At 46.2% G+C, this 24,049-nt stretch overlaps 10 non-coding genes across 10 annotated transcripts; all 10 read left to right on the forward strand.

Annotated features, from left to right (window-relative positions):
* The first annotated feature begins 216 nt into the window (after positions 1-216).
* On the forward strand, positions 217-407 carry LOC130305482 (U2 spliceosomal RNA). Its single transcript, XR_008855060.1, has one exon. It is a non-coding gene; the product is annotated as a U2 spliceosomal RNA (small nuclear RNA).
* A 2,089-nt stretch (positions 408-2,496) lies between these two features.
* On the forward strand, positions 2,497-2,687 carry LOC130305493 (U2 spliceosomal RNA). The gene has a single exon (XR_008855071.1). It is a non-coding gene; the product is annotated as a U2 spliceosomal RNA (small nuclear RNA).
* Positions 2,688-4,789: 2,102 nt separating this feature from the next.
* Positions 4,790-4,980, forward strand: LOC130305504 (U2 spliceosomal RNA). The gene has a single exon (XR_008855081.1). It is a non-coding gene; the product is annotated as a U2 spliceosomal RNA (small nuclear RNA).
* Positions 4,981-7,071: 2,091 nt separating this feature from the next.
* LOC130305460 (U2 spliceosomal RNA) lies at positions 7,072-7,262 on the forward strand. The gene has a single exon (XR_008855038.1). It is a non-coding gene; the product is annotated as a U2 spliceosomal RNA (small nuclear RNA).
* Positions 7,263-9,355: 2,093 nt separating this feature from the next.
* LOC130305461 (U2 spliceosomal RNA) lies at positions 9,356-9,546 on the forward strand. Its single transcript, XR_008855039.1, has one exon. It is a non-coding gene; the product is annotated as a U2 spliceosomal RNA (small nuclear RNA).
* A 2,091-nt stretch (positions 9,547-11,637) lies between these two features.
* On the forward strand, positions 11,638-11,828 carry LOC130305462 (U2 spliceosomal RNA). The gene has a single exon (XR_008855040.1). It is a non-coding gene; the product is annotated as a U2 spliceosomal RNA (small nuclear RNA).
* A 2,101-nt stretch (positions 11,829-13,929) lies between these two features.
* Positions 13,930-14,120, forward strand: LOC130305471 (U2 spliceosomal RNA). Its single transcript, XR_008855048.1, has one exon. It is a non-coding gene; the product is annotated as a U2 spliceosomal RNA (small nuclear RNA).
* Positions 14,121-16,207: 2,087 nt separating this feature from the next.
* Positions 16,208-16,398, forward strand: LOC130305464 (U2 spliceosomal RNA). Its single transcript, XR_008855041.1, has one exon. It is a non-coding gene; the product is annotated as a U2 spliceosomal RNA (small nuclear RNA).
* Positions 16,399-18,498: 2,100 nt separating this feature from the next.
* Positions 18,499-18,689, forward strand: LOC130305465 (U2 spliceosomal RNA). The gene has a single exon (XR_008855042.1). It is a non-coding gene; the product is annotated as a U2 spliceosomal RNA (small nuclear RNA).
* Positions 18,690-20,775: 2,086 nt separating this feature from the next.
* On the forward strand, positions 20,776-20,966 carry LOC130305466 (U2 spliceosomal RNA). Its single transcript, XR_008855043.1, has one exon. It is a non-coding gene; the product is annotated as a U2 spliceosomal RNA (small nuclear RNA).
* The last annotated feature ends 3,083 nt before the right edge of the window (positions 20,967-24,049 follow it).

Genomic DNA, 24,049 nt, shown 5'->3' on the forward strand with positions numbered 1-24,049 from the left:
TATGGATTGCATTTAAAAAGGCCCCGTGGGAGTGCAATGGGCCCCTGTCTTGCTGCTTAGCAATAATGGTATGGGTTTAGGTTCTGCTGTGTGTACTGGTGGTTGACTGCCCCCCAGCCCAGAGTGTGCATGGAAAATTGTCTGGCAGCCTCCCTGACAGCAAGCAGTGATAGTGCCCATGAAGGGCACCTTGTTGGGCCCGCCCCTTTCACGGTTATCGCTTCTCGGCCTTTTGGCTAAGATCAAGTGTAGTATCTGTTCTTATCAGTTTAATATCTGATACGTCCCCTATCTGGGGACCATATATTAAATGGATTTTTGAGAACGGGGGCCGATTTCGAAGCTTGCTTCCGTCGCCCTATGCATTGACCCGATATGGCAGTATCTTCGGGTACAGTGCACCACCCCCTTACAGGGTTAAAAAGAAAGATTCCTACTTTCATTGCTACCTGCTTGCTGGCTAGCCAGCTAGCCAGCCCTGTGGGCCTTGCTGCTGCTGCAGCCAAAAAACAAAAGGTGGTGCTGCTGCTGCTTCTGCTGCTTCTGCTTCTGCTTGTGTCTGGCCGCTGTTGGAGCGTCCAGGCACAGGACTTCTGCTGCTGCTGACTAAATGGCCTCCTTAATTGGATCATTTGAGTAGCCAGCACACCTGTGCAGGTAGGGCATGACATGATAGGCAGCTGCCTTGATAGCGGGTGGGTGCTGAATGTTCCTAATTGACAAAATAAGATTAATGCTTATGAAGAAATATAAAATCTCATCCCTTCCCCAATATCGCGCCACACCCCTACCCCTTAATTCCCTGGTTGAACTTGATGGACATATGTCTTTTTTCGACCGTACTAACTATGTAACTATGTAACATAACATGGGGGGGGGGGGGGTCTCCTGGCTGTTCACACAGGTGTGTCATTGCTGTACATTGACCATGCATTGCTTCTGTGGTATTGCAAAGGCAAAGACAAATGCTTCCAGCCATCCATTGCACTAATGGATTGGTCATCAGCTGGCTGTCTATGTCCCGCATCAATATAGACCAAAGTACAGAGGGTTAGGCTATGCTATTGTGCACCTACCTGATGCATCAGAAGGTGCGAGGCCCTTGCTAAATTCTGTGCACAGACTTTGAGATCTATACTTTAGACTGTATCTAAACCTGCTCCAACATGGACTGACATTCTGGCCTACTTTCAGCCGATGCGACTTGTCTGTCGCTGAACAGTCGCTTTTTATGTATTCAGCACCTATGTATAATGTTGTAAAAATGCTCTAGAAGCTAAAGTCGCAGAAATGTCACACATATTTGGCCTGCAACTTTCTGTGCGACAAATTCAGACAGGAAAAATCAGTATAAATCCTTAGAAAATTATCCCCCAGTGTCTCCATCTGCTGGCGGTATTGAATAAGCATTGCTGCACTGATGGGGTATGCATTAGACGAAAAAAAAGAAGAAAAAGAAGAATAATACGCCCAGAAAAGAGGCGAAAAGGAGAAAAACGTAAAAAAACGTGAAAAAAAAGTAAGAGGAAGAGAAGGGAAAAAAAGGTGGAAATGGGTTTAAAAGTGATTTCGGCGGAGAAATATATATATATATATATATATATATATATATATATATATATACGCGCACACACACACATATATATAAACGTATTCTCCGTTGAGATATTGCAGCCGCTGCTGTGTCCAGGCCCAGGAGCCTTAGCACTGTGCTGTGATGTCACTCAATACCACTGACATCACTAGGTGTAAACAACATCTCTCCTTTGCTGTGTATGTGACTATGGAGCTGTTTGGTGATGTCGTCTATTATGGCCTTCATAGAAGCAACAGGAGATTGTTGCATCCATCTAGAACCCTCAGAACTACAGTGCTATGATGTCACTCACTTCCACAGGCCTTGCAGAGTGTAAACAACAACAACCCAGCTTTGTTGTGTATGTAACCATAGGGATTTGTGATGTCACCTAGAACCTTCACAGCAGCGACAGCTTTATGAGGAGCATCAGCACTGCTCTGCCTGAGCAGAACCATCACCGCCATAGGTTGTCAAATAACCCGGATTTAACCCACACAGGTAAGTCCAATGGGGTGCAGGCATGTCCTCTATGCTTACAGCTTCCCGTGGGTGTTGGTTTGATACCGTTTGGGGACAGCCAAGGAGGCATCTGCAGGCAACAAAGGTAGGTGTGTGCTTGTGTGTGTGTTTCCTATGCAGATCCTAAGCCCAGTGTCACATGCAAGTAGGAGGAGTAAGAAGGGTTCCTGGCAAATCCGGGTTATGGATTGCATTTAAAAAGGCCCCGTGGGAGTGCAATGGGCCCCTGTCTTGCTGCTTAGCAATAATGGTATGGGTTTAGGTTCTGCTGTGTGTACTGGTGGTTGACTGCCCCCCAGCCCAGAGTGTGCATGGAAAATTGTCTGGCAGCCTCCCTGACAGCAAGCAGTGATAGTGCCCATGAAGGGCACCTTGTTGGGCCCGCCCCTTTCACGGTTATCGCTTCTCGGCCTTTTGGCTAAGATCAAGTGTAGTATCTGTTCTTATCAGTTTAATATCTGATACGTCCCCTATCTGGGGACCATATATTAAATGGATTTTTGAGAACGGGGGCCGATTTCGAAGCTTGCTTCCGTCGCCCTATGCATTGACCCGATATGGCAGTATCTTCGGGTACAGTGCACCACCCCCTTACAGGGTTAAAAAGAAAGATTCCTACTTTCATTGCTACCTGCTTGCTGGCTAGCCAGCTAGCCAGCCCTGTGGGCCTTGCTGCTGCTGCAGCCAAAAAACAAAAGGTGGTGCTGCTGCTGCTTCTGCTGCTTCTGCTTCTGCTTGTGTCTGGCCGCTGTTGGAGCGTCCAGGCACAGGACTTCTGCTGCTGCTGACTAAATGGCCTCCTTAATTGGATCATTTGAGTAGCCAGCACACCTGTGCAGGTAGGGCATGACATGATAGGCAGCTGCCTTGATAGCGGGTGGGTGCTGAATGTTCCTAATTGACAAAATAAGATTAATGCTTATGAAGAAATATAAAATCTCATCCCTTCCCCAATATCGCGCCACACCCCTACCCCTTAATTCCCTGGTTGAACTTGATGGACATATGTCTTTTTTCGACCGTACTAACTATGTAACTATGTAACATAACATGGGGGGGGGGGGGTCTCCTGGCTGTTCACACAGGTGTGTCATTGCTGTACATTGACCATGCATTGCTTCTGTGGTATTGCAAAGGCAAAGACAAATGCTTCCAGCCATCCATTGCACTAATGGATTGGTCATCAGCTGGCTGTCTATGTCCCGCATCAATATAGACCAAAGTACAGAGGGTTAGGCTATGCTATTGTGCACCTACCTGATGCATCAGAAGGTGCGAGGCCCTTGCTAAATTCTGTGCACAGACTTTGAGATCTATACTTTAGACTGTATCTAAACCTGCTCCAACATGGACTGACATTCTGGCCTACTTTCAGCCGATGCGACTTGTCTGTCGCTGAACAGTCGCTTTTTATGTATTCAGCACCTATGTATAATGTTGTAAAAATGCTCTAGAAGCTAAAGTCGCAGAAATGTCACACATATTTGGCCTGCAACTTTCTGTGCGACAAATTCAGACAGGAAAAATCAGTATAAATCCTTAGAAAATTATCCCCCAGTGTCTCCATCTGCTGGCGGTATTGAATAAGCATTGCTGCACTGATGGGGTATGCATTAGACGAAAAAAAAGAAGAAAAAGAAGAATAATACGCCCAGAAAAGAGGCGAAAAGGAGAAAAACGTAAAAAAACGTGAAAAAAAAGTAAGAGGAAGAGAAGGGAAAAAAAGGTGGAAATGGGTTTAAAAGTGATTTCGGCGGAGAAATATATATATATATATATATATATATATATATATATATATATATATATATATATATACGCGCACACACACACATATATATAAACGTATTCTCCGTTGAGATATTGCAGCCGCTGCTGTGTCCAGGCCCAGGAGCCTTAGCACTGTGCTGTGATGTCACTCAATACCACTGACATCACTAGGTGTAAACAACATCTCTCCTTTGCTGTGTATGTGACTATGGAGCTGTTTGGTGATGTCGTCTATTACGGCCTTCATAGAAGCAACAGGAGATTGTTGCATCCATCTTGAACCCTCAGAACTACAGTGCTATGATGTCACTCACTTCCACAGGCCTTGCAGAGTGTAAACAACAACAACCCAGCTTTGTTGTGTATGTAACCATAGGGATTTGTGATGTCACCTAGAACCTTCACAGCAGCGACAGCTTTATGAGGAGCATCAGCACTGCTCTGCCTGAGCAGAACCATCACCGCCATAGGTTGTCAAATAACCCGGATTTAACCCACACAGGTAAGTCCAATGGGGTGCAGGCATGTCCTCTATGCTTACAGCTTCCCGTGGGTGTTGGTTTGATACCGTTTGGGGACAGCCAAGGAGGCATCTGCAGGCAACAAAGGTAGGTGTGTGCTTGTGTGTGTGTTTCCTATGCAGATCCTAAGCCCAGTGTCACATGCAAGTAGGAGGAGTAAGAAGGGTTCCTGGCAAATCCGGGTTATGGATTGCATTTAAAAAGGCCCCGTGGGAGTGCAATGGGCCCCTGTCTTGCTGCTTAGCAATAATGGTATGGGTTTAGGTTCTGCTGTGTGTACTGGTGGTTGACTGCCCCCCAGCCCAGAGTGTGCATGGAAAATTGTCTGGCAGCCTCCCTGACAGCAAGCAGTGATAGTGCCCATGAAGGGGACCTTGTTGGGCCCGCCCCTTTCACGGTTATCGCTTCTCGGCCTTTTGGCTAAGATCAAGTGTAGTATCTGTTCTTATCAGTTTAATATCTGATACGTCCCCTATCTGGGGACCATATATTAAATGGATTTTTGAGAACGGGGGCCGATTTCGAAGCTTGCTTCCGTCGCCCTATGCATTGACCCGATATGGCAGTATCTTCGGGTACAGTGCACCACCCCCTTACAGGGTTAAAAAGAAAGATTCCTACTTTCATTGCTACCTGCTTGCTGGCTAGCCAGCTAGCCAGCCCTGTGGGCCTTGCTGCTGCTGCAGCCAAAAAACAAAAGGTGGTGCTGCTGCTGCTTCTGCTGCTTCTGCTTCTGCTTGTGTCTGGCCGCTGTTGGAGCGTCCAGGCACAGGACTTCTGCTGCTGCTGACTAAATGGCCTCCTTAATTGGATCATTTGAGTAGCCAGCACACCTGTGCAGGTAGGGCATGACATGATAGGCAGCTGCCTTGATAGCGGGTGGGTGCTGAATGTTCCTAATTGACAAAATAAGATTAATGCTTATGAAGAAATATAAAATCTCATCCCTTCCCCAATATCGCGCCACACCCCTACCCCTTAATTCCCTGGTTGAACTTGATGGACATATGTCTTTTTTCGACCGTACTAACTATGTAACTATGTAACATAACATGGGGGGGGGGGGGGTCTCCTGGCTGTTCACACAGGTGTGTCATTGCTGTACATTGACCATGCATTGCTTCTGTGGTATTGCAAAGGCAAAGACAAATGCTTCCAGCCATCCATTGCACTAATGGATTGGTCATCAGCTGGCTGTCTATGTCCCGCATCAATATAGACCAAAGTACAGAGGGTTAGGCTATGCTATTGTGCACCTACCTGATGCATCAGAAGGTGCGAGGCCCTTGCTAAATTCTGTGCACAGACTTTGAGATCTATACTTTAGACTGTATCTAAACCTGCTCCAACATGGACTGACATTCTGGCCTACTTTCAGCCGATGCGACTTGTCTGTCGCTGAACAGTCGCTTTTTATGTATTCAGCACCTATGTATAATGTTGTAAAAATGCTCTAGAAGCTAAAGTCGCAGAAATGTCACACATATTTGGCCTGCAACTTTCTGTGCGACAAATTCAGACAGGAAAAATCAGTATAAATCCTTAGAAAATTATCCCCCAGTGTCTCCATCTGCTGGCGGTATTGAATAAGCATTGCTGCACTGATGGGGTATGCATTAGACGAAAAAAAAGAAGAAAAAGAAGAATAATACGCCCAGAAAAGAGGCGAAAAGGAGAAAAACGTAAAAAAACGTGAAAAAAAAGTAAGAGGAAGAGAAGGGAAAAAAAGGTGGAAATGGGTTTAAAAGTGATTTCGGCGGAGAAATATATATATATATATATATATATATATATATATATATATATATACGCGCACACACACACATATATATAAACGTATTCTCCGTTGAGATATTGCAGCCGCTGCTGTGTCCAGGCCCAGGAGCCTTAGCACTGTGCTGTGATGTCACTCAATACCACTGACATCACTAGGTGTAAACAACATCTCTCCTTTGCTGTGTATGTGACTATGGAGCTGTTTGGTGATGTCGTCTATTATGGCCTTCATAGAAGCAACAGGAGATTGTTGCATCCATCTAGAACCCTCAGAACTACAGTGCTATGATGTCACTCACTTCCACAGGCCTTGCAGAGTGTAAACAACAACAACCCAGCTTTGTTGTGTATGTAACCATAGGGATTTGTGATGTCACCTAGAACCTTCACAGCAGCGACAGCTTTATGAGGAGCATCAGCACTGCTCTGCCTGAGCAGAACCATCACCGCCATAGGTTGTCAAATAACCCGGATTTAACCCACACAGGTAAGTCCAATGGGGTGCAGGCATGTCCTCTATGCTTACAGCTTCCCGTGGGTGTTGGTTTGATACCGTTTGGGGACAGCCAAGGAGGCATCTGCAGGCAACAAAGGTAGGTGTGTGCTTGTGTGTGTGTTTCCTATGCAGATCCTAAGCCCAGTGTCACATGCAAGTAGGAGGAGTAAGAAGGGTTCCTGGCAAATCCGGGTTATGGATTGCATTTAAAAAGGCCCCGTGGGAGTGCAATGGGCCCCTGTCTTGCTGCTTAGCAATAATGGTATGGGTTTAGGTTCTGCTGTGTGTACTGGTGGTTGACTGCCCCCCAGCCCAGAGTGTGCATGGAAAATTGTCTGGCAGCCTCCCTGACAGCAAGCAGTGATAGTGCCCATGAAGGGCACCTTGTTGGGCCCGCCCCTTTCACGGTTATCGCTTCTCGGCCTTTTGGCTAAGATCAAGTGTAGTATCTGTTCTTATCAGTTTAATATCTGATACGTCCCCTATCTGGGGACCATATATTAAATGGATTTTTGAGAACGGGGGCCGATTTCGAAGCTTGCTTCCGTCGCCCTATGCATTGACCCGATATGGCAGTATCTTCGGGTACAGTGCACCACCCCCTTACAGGGTTAAAAAGAAAGATTCCTACTTTCATTGCTACCTGCTTGCTGGCTAGCCAGCTAGCCAGCCCTGTGGGCCTTGCTGCTGCTGCAGCCAAAAAACAAAAGGTGGTGCTGCTGCTGCTTCTGCTGCTTCTGCTTCTGCTTGTGTCTGGCCGCTGTTGGAGCGTCCAGGCACAGGACTTCTGCTGCTGCTGACTAAATGGCCTCCTTAATTGGATCATTTGAGTAGCCAGCACACCTGTGCAGGTAGGGCATGACATGATAGGCAGCTGCCTTGATAGCGGGTGGGTGCTGAATGTTCCTAATTGACAAAATAAGATTAATGCTTATGAAGAAATATAAAATCTCATCCCTTCCCCAATATCGCGCCACACCCCTACCCCTTAATTCCCTGGTTGAACTTGATGGACATATGTCTTTTTTCGACCGTACTAACTATGTAACTATGTAACATAACATGGGGGGGGGGGGGGGGGGTCTCCTGGCTGTTCACACAGGTGTGTCATTGCTGTACATTGACCATGCATTGCTTCTGTGGTATTGCAAAGGCAAAGACAAATGCTTCCAGCCATCCATTGCACTAATGGATTGGTCATCAGCTGGCTGTCTATGTCCCGCATCAATATAGACCAAAGTACAGAGGGTTAGGCTATGCTATTGTGCACCTACCTGATGCATCAGAAGGTGCGAGGCCCTTGCTAAATTCTGTGCACAGACTTTGAGATCTATACTTTAGACTGTATCTAAACCTGCTCCAACATGGACTGACATTCTGGCCTACTTTCAGCCGATGCGACTTGTCTGTCGCTGAACAGTCGCTTTTTATGTATTCAGCACCTATGTATAATGTTGTAAAAATGCTCTAGAAGCTAAAGTCGCAGAAATGTCACACATATTTGGCCTGCAACTTTCTGTGCGACAAATTCAGACAGGAAAAATCAGTATAAATCCTTAGAAAATTATCCCCCAGTGTCTCCATCTGCTGGCGGTATTGAATAAGCATTGCTGCACTGATGGGGTATGCATTAGACGAAAAAAAAGAAGAAAAAGAAGAATAATACGCCCAGAAAAGAGGCGAAAAGGAGAAAAACGTAAAAAAACGTGAAAAAAAAGTAAGAGGAAGAGAAGGGAAAAAAAGGTGGAAATGGGTTTAAAAGTGATTTCGGCGGAGAAATATATATATATATATATATATATATATATATATATATATATACGCGCACACACACACATATATATAAACGTATTCTCCGTTGAGATATTGCAGCCGCTGCTGTGTCCAGGCCCAGGAGCCTTAGCACTGTGCTGTGATGTCACTCAATACCACTGACATCACTAGGTGTAAACAACATCTCTCCTTTGCTGTGTATGTGACTATGGAGCTGTTTGGTGATGTCGTCTATTATGGCCTTCATAGAAGCAACAGGAGATTGTTGCATCCATCTAGAACCCTCAGAACTACAGTGCTATGATGTCACTCACTTCCACAGGCCTTGCAGAGTGTAAACAACAACAACCCAGCTTTGTTGTGTATGTAACCATAGGGATTTGTGATGTCACCTAGAACCTTCACAGCAGCGACAGCTTTATGAGGAGCATCAGCACTGCTCTGCCTGAGCAGAACCATCACCGCCATAGGTTGTCAAATAACCCGGATTTAACCCACACAGGTAAGTCCAATGGGGTGCAGGCATGTCCTCTATGCTTACAGCTTCCCGTGGGTGTTGGTTTGATACCGTTTGGGGACAGCCAAGGAGGCATCTGCAGGCAACAAAGGTAGGTGTGTGCTTGTGTGTGTGTTTCCTATGCAGATCCTAAGCCCAGTGTCACATGCAAGTAGGAGGAGTAAGAAGGGTTCCTGGCAAATCCGGGTTATGGATTGCATTTAAAAAGGCCCCGTGGGAGTGCAATGGGCCCCTGTCTTGCTGCTTAGCAATAATGGTATGGGTTTAGGTTCTGCTGTGTGTACTGGTGGTTGACTGCCCCCCAGCCCAGAGTGTGCATGGAAAATTGTCTGGCAGCCTCCCTGACAGCAAGCAGTGATAGTGCCCATGAAGGGCACCTTGTTGGGCCCGCCCCTTTCACGGTTATCGCTTCTCGGCCTTTTGGCTAAGATCAAGTGTAGTATCTGTTCTTATCAGTTTAATATCTGATACGTCCCCTATCTGGGGACCATATATTAAATGGATTTTTGAGAACGGGGGCCGATTTCGAAGCTTGCTTCCGTCGCCCTATGCATTGACCCGATATGGCAGTATCTTCGGGTACAGTGCACCACCCCCTTACAGGGTTAAAAAGAAAGATTCCTACTTTCATTGCTACCTGCTTGCTGGCTAGCCAGCTAGCCAGCCCTGTGGGCCTTGCTGCTGCTGCAGCCAAAAAACAAAAGGTGGTGCTGCTGCTGCTTCTGCTGCTTCTGCTTCTGCTTGTGTCTGGCCGCTGTTGGAGCGTCCAGGCACAGGACTTCTGCTGCTGCTGACTAAATGGCCTCCTTAATTGGATCATTTGAGTAGCCAGCACACCTGTGCAGGTAGGGCATGACATGATAGGCAGCTGCCTTGATAGCGGGTGGGTGCTGAATGTTCCTAATTGACAAAATAAGATTAATGCTTATGAAGAAATATAAAATCTCATCCCTTCCCCAATATCGCGCCACACCCCTACCCCTTAATTCCCTGGTTGAACTTGATGGACATATGTCTTTTTTCGACCGTACTAACTATGTAACTATGTAACATAACATGGGGGGGGGGGGGGGGGGTCTCCTGGCTGTTCACACAGGTGTGTCATTGCTGTACATTGACCATGCATTGCTTCTGTGGTATTGCAAAGGCAAAGACAAATGCTTCCAGCCATCCATTGCACTAATGGATTGGTCATCAGCTGGCTGTCTATGTCCCGCATCAATATAGACCAAAGTACAGAGGGTTAGGCTATGCTATTGTGCACCTACCTGATGCATCAGAAGGTGCGAGGCCCTTGCTAAATTCTGTGCACAGACTTTGAGATCTATACTTTAGACTGTATCTAAACCTGCTCCAACATGGACTGACATTCTGGCCTACTTTCAGCCGATGCGACTTGTCTGTCGCTGAACAGTCGCTTTTTATGTATTCAGCACCTATGTATAATGTTGTAAAAATGCTCTAGAAGCTAAAGTCGCAGAAATGTCACACATATTTGGCCTGCAACTTTCTGTGCGACAAATTCAGACAGGAAAAATCAGTATAAATCCTTAGAAAATTATCCCCCAGTGTCTCCATCTGCTGGCGGTATTGAATAAGCATTGCTGCACTGATGGGGTATGCATTAGACGAAAAAAAAGAAGAAAAAGAAGAATAATACGCCCAGAAAAGAGGCGAAAAGGAGAAAAACGTAAAAAAACTTGAAAAAAAAGTAAGAGGAAGAGAAGGGAAAAAAAGGTGGAAATGGGTTTAAAAGTGATTTCGGCGGAGAAATATATATATATATATATATATATATATATATATATATATACGCGCACACACACACATATATATAAACGTATTCTCCGTTGAGATATTGCAGCCGCTGCTGTGTCCAGGCCCAGGAGCCTTAGCACTGTGCTGTGATGTCACTCAATACCACTGACATCACTAGGTGTAAACAACATCTCTCCTTTGCTGTGTATGTGACTATGGAGCTGTTTGGTGATGTCGTCTATTATGGCCTTCATAGAAGCAACAGGAGATTGTTGCATCCATCTAGAACCCTCAGAACTACAGTGCTATGATGTCACTCACTTCCACAGGCCTTGCAGAGTGTAAACAACAACAACCCAGCTTTGTTGTGTATGTAACCATAGGGATTTGTGATGTCACCTAGAACCTTCACAGCAGCGACAGCTTTATGAGGAGCATCAGCACTGCTCTGCCTGAGCAGAACCATCACCGCCATAGGTTGTCAAATAACCCGGATTTAACCCACACAGGTAAGTCCAATGGGGTGCAGGCATGTCCTCTATGCTTACAGCTTCCCGTGGGTGTTGGTTTGATACCGTTTGGGGACAGCCAAGGAGGCATCTGCAGGCAACAAAGGTAGGTGTGTGCTTGTGTGTGTGTTTCCTATGCAGATCCTAAGCCCAGTGTCACATGCAAGTAGGAGGAGTAAGAAGGGTTCCTGGCAAATCCGGGTTATGGATTGCATTTAAAAAGGCCCCGTGGGAGTGCAATGGGCCCCTGTCTTGCTGCTTAGCAATAATGGTATGGGTTTAGGTTCTGCTGTGTGTACTGGTGGTTGACTGCCCCCCAGCCCAGAGTGTGCATGGAAAATTGTCTGGCAGCCTCCCTGACAGCAAGCAGTGATAGTGCCCATGAAGGGCACCTTGTTGGGCCCGCCCCTTTCACGGTTATCGCTTCTCGGCCTTTTGGCTAAGATCAAGTGTAGTATCTGTTCTTATCAGTTTAATATCTGATACGTCCCCTATCTGGGGACCATATATTAAATGGATTTTTGAGAACGGGGGCCGATTTCGAAGCTTGCTTCCGTCGCCCTATGCATTGACCCGATATGGCAGTATCTTCGGGTACAGTGCACCACCCCCTTACAGGGTTAAAAAGAAAGATTCCTACTTTCATTGCTACCTGCTTGCTGGCTAGCCAGCTAGCCAGCCCTGTGGGCCTTGCTGCTGCTGCAGCCAAAAAACAAAAGGTGGTGCTGCTGCTGCTTCTGCTGCTTCTGCTTCTGCTTGTGTCTGGCCGCTGTTGGAGCGTCCAGGCACAGGACTTCTGCTGCTGCTGACTAAATGGCCTCCTTAATTGGATCATTTGAGTAGCCAGCACACCTGTGCAGGTAGGGCATGACATGATAGGCAGCTGCCTTGATAGCGGGTGGGTGCTGAATGTTCCTAATTGACAAAATAAGATTAATGCTTATGAAGAAATATAAAATCTCATCCCTTCCCCAATATCGCGCCACACCCCTACCCCTTAATTCCCTGGTTGAACTTGATGGACATATGTCTTTTTTCGACCGTACTAACTATGTAACTATGTAACATAACATGGGGGGGGGGGGGTCTCCTGGCTGTTCACACAGGTGTGTCATTGCTGTACATTGACCATGCATTGCTTCTGTGGTATTGCAAAGGCAAAGACAAATGCTTCCAGCCATCCATTGCACTAATGGATTGGTCATCAGCTGGCTGTCTATGTCCCGCATCAATATAGACCAAAGTACAGAGGGTTAGGCTATGCTATTGTGCACCTACCTGATGCATCAGAAGGTGCGAGGCCCTTGCTAAATTCTGTGCACAGACTTTGAGATCTATACTTTAGACTGTCTCTAAACCTGCTCCAACATGGACTGACATTCTGGCCTACTTTCAGCCGATGCGACTTGTCTGTCGCTGAACAGTCGCTTTTTATGTATTCAGCACCTATGTATAATGTTGTAAAAATGCTCTAGAAGCTAAAGTCGCAGAAATGTCACACATATTTGGCCTGCAACTTTCTGTGCGACAAATTCAGACAGGAAAAATCAGTATAAATCCTTAGAAAATTATCCCCCAGTGTCTCCATCTGCTGGCGGTATTGAATAAGCATTGCTGCACTGATGGGGTATGCATTAGACGAAAAAAAAGAAGAAAAAGAAGAATAATACGCCCAGAAAAGAGGCGAAAAGGAGAAAAACGTAAAAAAAACGTGAAAAAAAAGTAAGAGGAAGAGAAGGGAAAAAAAGGTGGAAATGGGTTTAAAAGTGATTTCGGCGGAGAAATATATATATATATATATATATATATATATATATATATATATATATATATATACGCGCACACACACACACATATATATAAACGTATTCTCCGTTGAGATATTGCAGCCGCTGCTGTGTCCAGGCCCAGGAGCCTTAGCACTGTGCTGTGATGTCACTCAATACCACTGACATCACTAGGTGTAAACAACATCTCTCCTTTGCTGTGTATGTGACTATGGAGCTGTTTGGTGATGTCGTCTATTATGGCCTTCATAGAAGCAACAGGAGATTGTTGCATCCATCTAGAACCCTCAGAACTACAGTGCTATGATGTCACTCACTTCCACAGGCCTTGCAGAGTGTAAACAACAACAACCCAGCTTTGTTGTGTATGTAACCATAGGGATTTGTGATGTCACCTAGAACCTTCACAGCAGCGACAGCTTTATGAGGAGCATCAGCACTGCTCTGCCTGAGCAGAACCATCACCGCCATAGGTTGTCAAATAACCCGGATTTAACCCACACAGGTAAGTCCAATGGGGTGCAGGCATGTCCTCTATGCTTACAGCTTCCCGTGGGTGTTGGTTTGATACCGTTTGGGGACAGCCAAGGAGGCATCTGCAGGCAACAAAGGTAGGTGTGTGCTTGTGTGTGTGTTTCCTATGCAGATCCTAAGCCCAGTGTCACATGCAAGTAGGAGGAGTAAGAAGGGTTCCTGGCAAATCCGGGTTATGGATTGCATTTAAAAAGGCCCCGTGGGAGTGCAATGGGCCCCTGTCTTGCTGCTTAGCAATAATGGTATGGGTTTAGGTTCTGCTGTGTGTACTGGTGGTTGACTGCCCCCCAGCCCAGAGTGTGCATGGAAAATTGTCTGGCAGCCTCCCTGACAGCAAGCAGTGATAGTGCCCATGAAGGGCACCTTGTTGGGCCCGCCCCTTTCACGGTTATCGCTTCTCGGCCTTTTGGCTAAGATCAAGTGTAGTATCTGTTCTTATCAGTTTAATATCTGATACGTCCCCTATCTGGGGACCATATATTAAATGGATTTTTGAGAACGGGGGCCGAATTCGAAGCTTGCTTCCGTCGCCCTATGCATTGACCCGATATGGCAGTATCTTCGGGTACAGTGCACCACCCCCTTACAGGGTTAAAAAGAAAGATTCCTACTTTCATTGCTACCTGCTTGCTGGCTAGCCAGCTAGCCAGCCCTGTGGGCCTTGCTGCTGCTGCAGCCAAAAAACAAAAGGTGGTGCTGCTGCTGCTTCTGCTGCTTCTGCTTGTGTCTGGCCCCTGTTGGAGCGTCCAGGCACAGGACTTCTGCTGCTGCTGACTAAATGGCCTCCTTAATTGGATCATTTGAGTAGCCAGCACACCTGTGCAGGTAGGGCATGACATGATAGGCAGCTGCCTTGATAGCGGGTGGGTGCTGAATGTTCCTAATTGACAAAATAAGATTAATGCTTATGAAGAAATATAAAATCTCATCCCTTCCCCAATATCGCGCCACACCCCTACCCCTTAATTCCCTGGTTGAACTTGATGGACATATGTCTTTTTTCGACCGTACTAACTATGTAACTATGTAACATAACATGGGGGGGGGGGGGGGGTCTCCTGGCTGTTCACACAGGTGTGTCATTGCTGTACATTGACCATGCATTGCTTCTGTGGTATTGCAAAGGCAAAGACAAATGCTTCCAGCCATCCATTGCACTAATGGATTGGTCATCAGCTGGCTGTCTATGTCCCGCATCAATATAGACCAAAGTACAGAGGGTTAGGCTATGCTATTGTGCACCTACCTGATGCATCAGAAGGTGCGAGGCCCTTGCTAAATTCTGTGCACAGACTTTGAGATCTATACTTTAGACTGTATCTAAACCTGCTCCAACATGGACTGACATTCTGGCCTACTTTCAGCCGATGCGACTTGTCTGTCGCTGAACAGTCGCTTTTTATGTATTCAGCACCTATGTATAATGTTGTAAAAATGCTCTAGAAGCTAAAGTCGCAGAAATGTCACACATATTTGGCCTGCAACTTTCTGTGCGACAAATTCAGACAGGAAAAATCAGTATAAATCCTTAGAAAATTATCCCCCAGTGTCTCCATCTGCTGGCGGTATTGAATAAGCATTGCTGCACTGATGGGGTATGCATTAGACGAAAAAAAAGAAGAAAAAGAAGAATAATACGCCCAGAAAAGAGGCGAAAAGGAGAAAAACGTAAAAAAACGTGAAAAAAAAGTAAGAGGAAGAGAAGGGAAAAAAAGGTGGAAATGGGTTTAAAAGTGATTTCGGCGGAGAAATATATATATATATATATATATATATATATATATATATATATATACGCGCACACACACACATATATATAAACGTATTCTCCGTTGAGATATTGCAGCCGCTGCTGTGTCCAGGCCCAGGAGCCTTAGCACTGTGCTGTGATGTCACTCAATACCACTGACATCACTAGGTGTAAACAACATCTCTCCTTTGCTGTGTATGTGACTATGGAGCTGTTTGGTGATGTCGTCTATTATGGCCTTCATAGAAGCAACAGGAGATTGTTGCATCCATCTAGAACCCTCAGAACTACAGTGCTATGATGTCACTCACTTCCACAGGCCTTGCAGAGTGTAAACAACAACAACCCAGCTTTGTTGTGTATGTAACCATAGGGATTTGTGATGTCACCTAGAACCTTCACAGCAGCGACAGCTTTATGAGGAGCATCAGCACTGCTCTGCCTGAGCAGAACCATCACCGCCATAGGTTGTCAAATAACCCGGATTTAACCCACACAGGTAAGTCCAATGGGGTGCAGGCATGTCCTCTATGCTTACAGCTTCCCGTGGGTGTTGGTTTGATACCGTTTGGGGACAGCCAAGGAGGCATCTGCAGGCAACAAAGGTAGGTGTGTGCTTGTGTGTGTGTTTCCTATGCAGATCCTAAGCCCAGTGTCACATGCAAGTAGGAGGAGTAAGAAGGGTTCCTGGCAAATCCGGGTTATGGATTGCATTTAAAAAGGCCCCGTGGGAGTGCAATGGGCCCCTGTCTTGCTGCTTAGCAATAATGGTATGGGTTTAGGTTCTGCTGTGTGTACTGGTGGTTGACTGCCCCCCAGCCCAGAGTGTGCATGGAAAATTGTCTGGCAGCCTCCCTGACAGCAAGCAGTGATAGTGCCCATGAAGGGCACCTTGTTGGGCCCGCCCCTTTCACGGTTATCGCTTCTCGGCCTTTTGGCTAAGATCAAGTGTAGTATCTGTTCTTATCAGTTTAATATCTGATACGTCCCCTATCTGGGGACCATATATTAAATGGATTTTTGAGAACGGGGGCCGATTTCGAAGCTTGCTTCCGTCGCCCTATGCATTGACCCGATATGGCAGTATCTTCGGGTACAGTGCACCACCCCCTTACAGGGTTAAAAAGAAAGATTCCTACTTTCATTGCTACCTGCTTGCTGGCTAGCCAGCTAGCCAGCCCTGTGGGCCTTGCTGCTGCTGCAGCCAAAAAACAAAAGGTGGTGCTGCTGCTGCTGCTTCTGCTGCTTCTGCTGCTTCTGCTTCTGCTTGTGTCTGGCCGCTGTTGGAGCGTCCAGGCACAGGACTTCTGCTGCTGCTGACTAAATGGCCTCCTTAATTGGATCATTTGAGTAGCCAGCACACCTGTGCAGGTAGGGCATGACATGATAGGCAGCTGCCTTGATAGCGGGTGGGTGCTGAATGTTCCTAATTGACAAAATAAGATTAATGCTTATGAAGAAATATAAAATCTCATCCCTTCCCCAATATCGCGCCACACCCCTACCCCTTAATTCCCTGGTTGAACTTGATGGACATATGTCTTTTTTCGACCGTACTAACTATGTAACTATGTAACATAACATGGGGGGGGGGGGGGGGGGGTCTCCTGGCTGTTCACACAGGTGTGTCATTGCTGTACATTGACCATGCATTGCTTCTGTGGTATTGCAAAGGCAAAGACAAATGCTTCCAGCCATCCATTGCACTAATGGATTGGTCATCAGCTGGCTGTCTATGTCCCGCATCAATATAGACCAAAGTACAGAGGGTTAGGCTATGCTATTGTGCACCTACCTGATGCATCAGAAGGTGCGAGGCCCTTGCTAAATTCTGTGCACAGACTTTGAGATCTATACTTTAGACTGTATCTAAACCTGCTCCAACATGGACTGACATTCTGGCCTACTTTCAGCCGATGCGACTTGTCTGTCGCTGAACAGTCGCTTTTTATGTATTCAGCACCTATGTATAATGTTGTAAAAATGCTCTAGAAGCTAAAGTCGCAGAAATGTCACACATATTTGGCCTGCAACTTTCTGTGCGACAAATTCAGACAGGAAAAATCAGTATAAATCCTTAGAAAATTATCCCCCAGTGTCTCCATCTGCTGGCGGTATTGAATAAGCATTGCTGCACTGATGGGGTATGCATTAGACGAAAAAAAAGAAGAAAAAGAAGAATAATACGCCCAGAAAAGAGGCGAAAAGGAGAAAAACGTAAAAAAACGTGAAAAAAAAGTAAGAGGAAGAGAAGGGAAAAAAAGGTGGAAATGGGTTTAAAAGTGATTTCGGCGGAGAAATATATATATATATATATATATATATATATATATATACGCGCACACACACACATATATATAAACGTATTCTCCGTTGAGATATTGCAGCCGCTGCTGTGTCCAGGCCCAGGAGCCTTAGCACTGTGCTGTGATGTCACTCAATACCACTGACATCACTAGGTGTAAACAACATCTCTCCTTTGCTGTGTATGTGACTATGGAGCTGTTTGGTGATGTCGTCTATTATGGCCTTCATAGAAGCAACAGGAGATTGTTGCATCCATCTAGAACCCTCAGAACTACAGTGCTATGATGTCACTCACTTCCACAGGCCTTGCAGAGTGTAAACAACAACAACCCAGCTTTGTTGTGTATGTAACCATAGGGATTTGTGATGTCACCTAGAACCTTCACAGCAGCGACAGCTTTATGAGGAGCATCAGCACTGCTCTGCCTGAGCAGAACCATCACCGCCATAGGTTGTCAAATAACCCGGATTTAACCCACACAGGTAAATCCAATGGGGTGCAGGCATGTCCTCTATGCTTACAGCTTCCCGTGGGTGTTGGTTTGATACCGTTTGGGGACAGCCAAGGAGGCATCTGCAGGCAACAAAGGTAGGTGTGTGCTTGTGTGTGTGTTTCCTATGCAGATCCTAAGCCCAGTGTCACATGCAAGTAGGAGGAGTAAGAAGGGTTCCTGGCAAATCCGGGTTATGGATTGCATTTAAAAAGGCCCCGTGGGAGTGCAATGGGCCCCTGTCTTGCTGCTTAGCAATAATGGTATGGGTTTAGGTTCTGCTGTGTGTACTGGTGGTTGACTGCCCCCCAGCCCAGAGTGTGCATGGAAAATTGTCTGGCAGCCTCCCTGACAGCAAGCAGTGATAGTGCCCATGAAGGGCACCTTGTTGGGCCCGCCCCTTTCACGGTTATCGCTTCTCGGCCTTTTGGCTAAGATCAAGTGTAGTATCTGTTCTTATCAGTTTAATATCTGATACGTCCCCTATCTGGGGACCATATATTAAATGGATTTTTGAGAACGGGGGCCGATTTCGAAGCTTGCTTCCGTCGCCCTATGCATTGACCCGATATGGCAGTATCTTCGGGTACAGTGCACCACCCCCTTACAGGGTTAAAAAGAAAGATTCCTACTTTCATTGCTACCTGCTTGCTGGCTAGCCAGCCCTGTGGGCCTTGCTGCTGCTGAAGCCAAAAAACAAAAGGTGGTGCTGCTGCTGCTTCTGCTGCTTCTGCTTCTGCTTGTGTCTGGCCGCTGTTGGAGCGTCCAGGCACAGGACTTCTGCTGCTGCTGACTAAATGGCCTCCTTAATTGGATCATTTGAGTAGCCAGCACACCTGTGCAGGTAGGGCATGACATGATAGGCAGCTGCCTTGATAGCGGGTGGGTGCTGAATGTTCCTAATTGACAAAATAAGATTAATGCTTATGAAGAAATATAAAATCTCATCCCTTCCCCAATATCGCGCCACACCCCTACCCCTTAATTCCCTGGTTGAACTTGATGGACATATGTCTTTTTTCGTCCGTACTAACTATGTAACTATGTAACATAACATGGGGGGGGGGGGGGGGGTCTCCTGGCTGTTCACACAGGTGTGTCATTGCTGTACATTGACCATGCATTGTTTCTGTGGTATTGCAAAGGCAAAGACAAATGCTTCCAGCCATCCATTGCACTAATGGATTGGTCATCAGCTGGCTGTCTATGTCCCGCATCAATATAGACCAAAGTACAGAGGGTTAGGCTATGCTATTGTGCACCTACCTGATGCATCAGAAGGTGCGAGGCCCTTGCTAAATTCTGTGCACAGACTTTGAGATCTATACTTTAGACTGTATCTAAACCTGCTCCAACATGGACTGACATTCTGGCCTACTTTCAGCCGATGCGACTTGTCTGTCGCTGAACAGTCGCTTTTTATGTATTCAGCACCTATGTATAATGTTGTAAAAATGCTCTAGAAGCTAAAGTCGCAGAAATGTCACACATATTTGGCCTGCAACTTTCTGTGCGACAAATTCAGACAGGAAAAATCAGTATAAATCCTTAGAAAATTATCCCCCAGTGTCTCCATCTGCTGGCGGTATTGAATAAGCATTGCTGCACTGATGGGGTATGCATTAGACGAAAAAAAAGAAGAAAAAGAAGAATAATACGCCCAGAAAAGAGGCGAAAAGGAGAAAAACGTAAAAAAACGTGAAAAAAAAGTAAGAGGAAGAGAAGGGAAAAAAAGGTGGAAATGGGTTTAAAAGTGATTTCGGCGGAGAAATATATATATATATATATATATATATATATATATATATATATATACGCGCACACACAAACATATATATAAACGTATTCTCCGTTAAGATTTTGCAGCCGCTGCTGTGTCCAGGCCCAGGAGCCTTAGCACTGTGCTGTGATGTCACTCAATACCACTGACATCACTAGGTGTAAACAACATCTCTCCTTTGCTGTGTATGTGACTATGGAGCTGTTTGGTGATGTCGTCTATTATGGCCTTCATAGAAGCAACAGGAGATTGTTGCATCCATCTAGAACCCTCAGAACTACAGTGCTATGATGTCACTCACTTCCACAGGCCTTGCAGAGTGTAAACAACAACAACCCAGCTTTGTTGTGTATGTAACCATAGGGATTTGTGATGTCACCTAGAACCTTCACAGCAGCGACAGCTTTATGAGGAGCATCAGCACTGCTCTGCCTGAGCAGAACCATCACCGCCATAGGTTGTCAAATAACCCGGATTTAACCCACACAGGTAAGTCCAATGGGGTGCAGGCATGTCCTCTATGCTTACAGCTTCCCGTGGGTGTTGGTTTGATACCGTTTGGGGACAGCCAAGGAGGCATCTGCAGGCAACAAAGGTAGGTGTGTGCTTGTGTGTGTGTTTCCTATGCAGATCCTAAGCCCAGTGTCACATGCAAGTAGGAGGAGTAAGAAGGGTTCCTGGCAAATCCGGGTTATGGATTGCATTTAAAAAGGCCCCGTGGGAGTGCAATGGGCCCCTGTCTTGCTGCTTAGCAATAATGGTATGGGTTTAGGTTCTGCTGTGTGTACTGGTGGTTGACTGCCCCCCAGCCCAGAGTGTGCATGGAAAATTGTCTGGCAGCCTCCCTGACAGCAAGCAGTGATAGTGCCCATGAAGGGCACCTTGTTGGGCCCGCCCCTTTCACGGTTATCGCTTCTCGGCCTTTTGGCTAAGATCAAGTGTAGTATCTGTTCTTATCAGTTTAATATCTGATACGTCCCCTATCTGGGGACCATATATTAAATGGATTTTTGAGAACGGGGGCCGATTTCGAAGCTTGCTTCCGTCGCCCTATGCATTGACCCGATATGGCAGTATCTTCGGGTACAGTGCACCACCCCCTTACAGGGTTAAAAAGAAAGATTCCTACTTTCATTGCTACCTGCTTGCTGGCTAGCCAGCTAGCCAGCCCTGTGGGCCTTGCTGCTGCTGCAGCCAAAAAACAAAAGGTGGTGCTGCTGCTGCTTCTGCTGCTTCTGCTTCTGCTTGTGTCTGGCCGCTGTTGGAGCGTCCAGGCACAGGACTTCTGCTGCTGCTGACTAAATGGCCTCCTTAATTGGATCATTTGAGTAGCCAGCACACCTGTGCAGGTAGGGCATGACATGATAGGCAGCTGCCTTGATAGCGGGTGGGTGCTGAATGTTCCTAATTGACAAAATAAGATTAATGCTTATGAAGAAATATAAAATCTCATCCCTTCCCCAATATCGCGCCACACCCCTACCCCTTAATTCCCTGGTTGAACTTGATGGACATATGTCTTTTTTCGACCGTACTAACTATGTAACTATGTAACATAACATGGGGGGTCTCCTGGCTGTTCACACAGGTGTGTCATTGCTGTACATTGACCATGCATTGCTTCTGTGGTATTGCAAAGGCAAAGACAAATGCTTCCAGCCATCCATTGCACTAATGGATTGGTCATCAGCTGGCTGTCTATGTCCCGCATCAATATAGACCAAAGTACAGAGGGTTAGGCTATGCTATTGTGCACCTACCTGATGCATCAGAAGGTGCGAGGCCCTTGCTAAATTCTGTGCACAGACTTTGAGATCTATACTTTAGACTGTATCTAAACCTGCTCCAACATGGACTGACATTCTGGCCTACTTTCAGCCGATGCGACTTGTCTGTCGCTGAACAGTCGCTTTTTATGTATTCAGCACCTATGTATAATGTTGTAAAAATGCTCTAGAAGCTAAAGTCGCAGAAATGTCACACATATTTGGCCTGCAACTTTCTGTGCGACAAATTCAGACAGGAAAAATCAGTATAAATCCTTAGAAAATTATCCCCCAGTGTCTCCATCTGCTGGCGGTATTGAATAAGCATTGCTGCACTGATGGGGTATGCATTAGACGAAAAAAAAGAAGAAAAAGAAGAATAATACGCCCAGAAAAGAGGCGAAAAGGAGAAAAACGTAAAAAAACGTGAAAAAAAAGTAAGAGGAAGAGAAGGGAAAAAAAGGTGGAAATGGGTTTAAAAGTGATTTCGGCGGAGAAATATATATATATATATATATATATATATATATATATATATATATATATACGCGCACACACACACATATATATAAACGTATTCTCCGTTGAGATATTGCAGCCGCTGCTGTGTCCAGGCCCAGGAGCCTTAGCACTGTGCTGTGATGTCACTCAATACCACTGACATCACTAGGTGTAAACAACATCTCTCCTTTGCTGTGTATGTGACTATGGAGCTGTTTGGTGATGTCGTCTATTATGGCCTTCATAGAAGCAACAGGAGATTGTTGCATCCATCTAGAACCCTCAGAACTACAGTGCTATGATGTCACTCACTTCCACAGGCCTTGCAGAGTGTAAACAACAACAACCCAGCTTTGTTGTGTATGTAACCATAGGGATTTGTGATGTCACCTAGAACCTTCACAGCAGCGACAGCTTTATGAGGAGCATCAGCACTGCTCTGCCTGAGCAGAACCATCACCGCCATAGGTTGTCAAATAACCCGGATTTAACCCACACAGGTAAGTCCAATGGGGTGCAGGCATGTCCTCTATGCTTACAGCTTCCCGTGGGTGTTGGTTTGATACCGTTTGGGGACAGCCAAGGAGGCATCTGCAGGCAACAAAGGTAGGTGTGTGCTTGTGTGTGTGTTTCCTATGCAGATCCTAAGCCCAGTGTCACATGCAAGTAGGAGGAGTAAGAAGGGTTCCTGGCAAATCCGGGTTATGGATTGCATTTAAAAAGGCCCCGTGGGAGTGCAATGGGCCCCTGTCTTGCTGCTTAGCAATAATGGTATGGGTTTAGGTTCTGCTGTGTGTACTGGTGGTTGACTGCCCCCCAGCCCAGAGTGTGCATGGAAAATTGTCTGGCAGCCTCCCTGACAGCAAGCAGTGATAGTGCCCATGAAGGGCACCTTGTTGGGCCCGCCCCTTTCACGGTTATCGCTTCTCGGCCTTTTGGCTAAGATCGAGTGTAGTTCTGCTCACTTGGTCTGGCCAGAGGGTGTCTGGGGTACCCGGCTCCTTTGCCTGGGGGGATCGTCCTTCTTAACGGAGGGACTTCACCCCCCTGCTGCTATCAGGGAGCCGGCTTAGTCCCCAGACAACGGGAGGCGATCCCCACCTACCTACTTCGGTGGGGGAGGTGTCTGGACATCATGGACATGGAGGAAGATTGCGGTTTTTCTTCGGAAGGCGTGCCGCCTTTTGCGAGACTTCGGAATGGAGTTCGTATTTCCCTGCTCGATGTCCGGAAGAAGGAAAGAGGCCTTGTCTTTGTCGTGGAAGAAGTGCTGTTTAAGTTGCTGGAAGTCAAGAGGGAGCAAATCCTATCCATGCTTGAGTTTCCCAGAAGTGGATACTACGACGTGGTGCTGGCTTCTGAAGAGGACTATGAGTCATTTTGGAACATATTGCAGCAAAAGAAGGTATGTCCGGTTTTGGAAGGGGTGGAGATAGTTCCACATTTCCCACGTAGAGAACGATTGGTGACTATAAGGATGTATAGCCCATATACTTCGGAGGAGGATATCGTTACCTTTTTGTCTCGATTCTGTGACAGTGTTCTGCCTAAAGGCAAGGTATTTAATCAATATGGACTATGGACCACCAAGTGGAGGTTCCATGTGAAATTTAAAATGGCAGATGGCAAGTTAGTGATCCCCCCAGGACGGTTTAAAATTGGTTCTGTGAACGGGGATCTGTATTTTTCTGGCATGCAAGATTTTTGCCGCAAATGTAAACAGTACGGTCACAGAAAGGAGGATTGCACGTTTTTGTGGTGTTTCAAGTGTCAAGAGGAGGGTCACGACGTGGAAAATTGTCAAAAGAAAAGGAAATGCCATCTGTGTGGTGAGGAGGGCCATCTGCTTGGCTCGTGTCCTAAGAAAAAGTCTGAGAAAAATTCAGAGAAAAAGGAAGCTGTAAAAAGAAGCAGA

This window comes from Hyla sarda, unplaced genomic scaffold (assembly GCF_029499605.1).
Source record: "Hyla sarda isolate aHylSar1 unplaced genomic scaffold, aHylSar1.hap1 scaffold_1311, whole genome shotgun sequence".
Classification (NCBI taxonomy): domain Eukaryota; kingdom Metazoa; phylum Chordata; class Amphibia; order Anura; family Hylidae; genus Hyla; species Hyla sarda.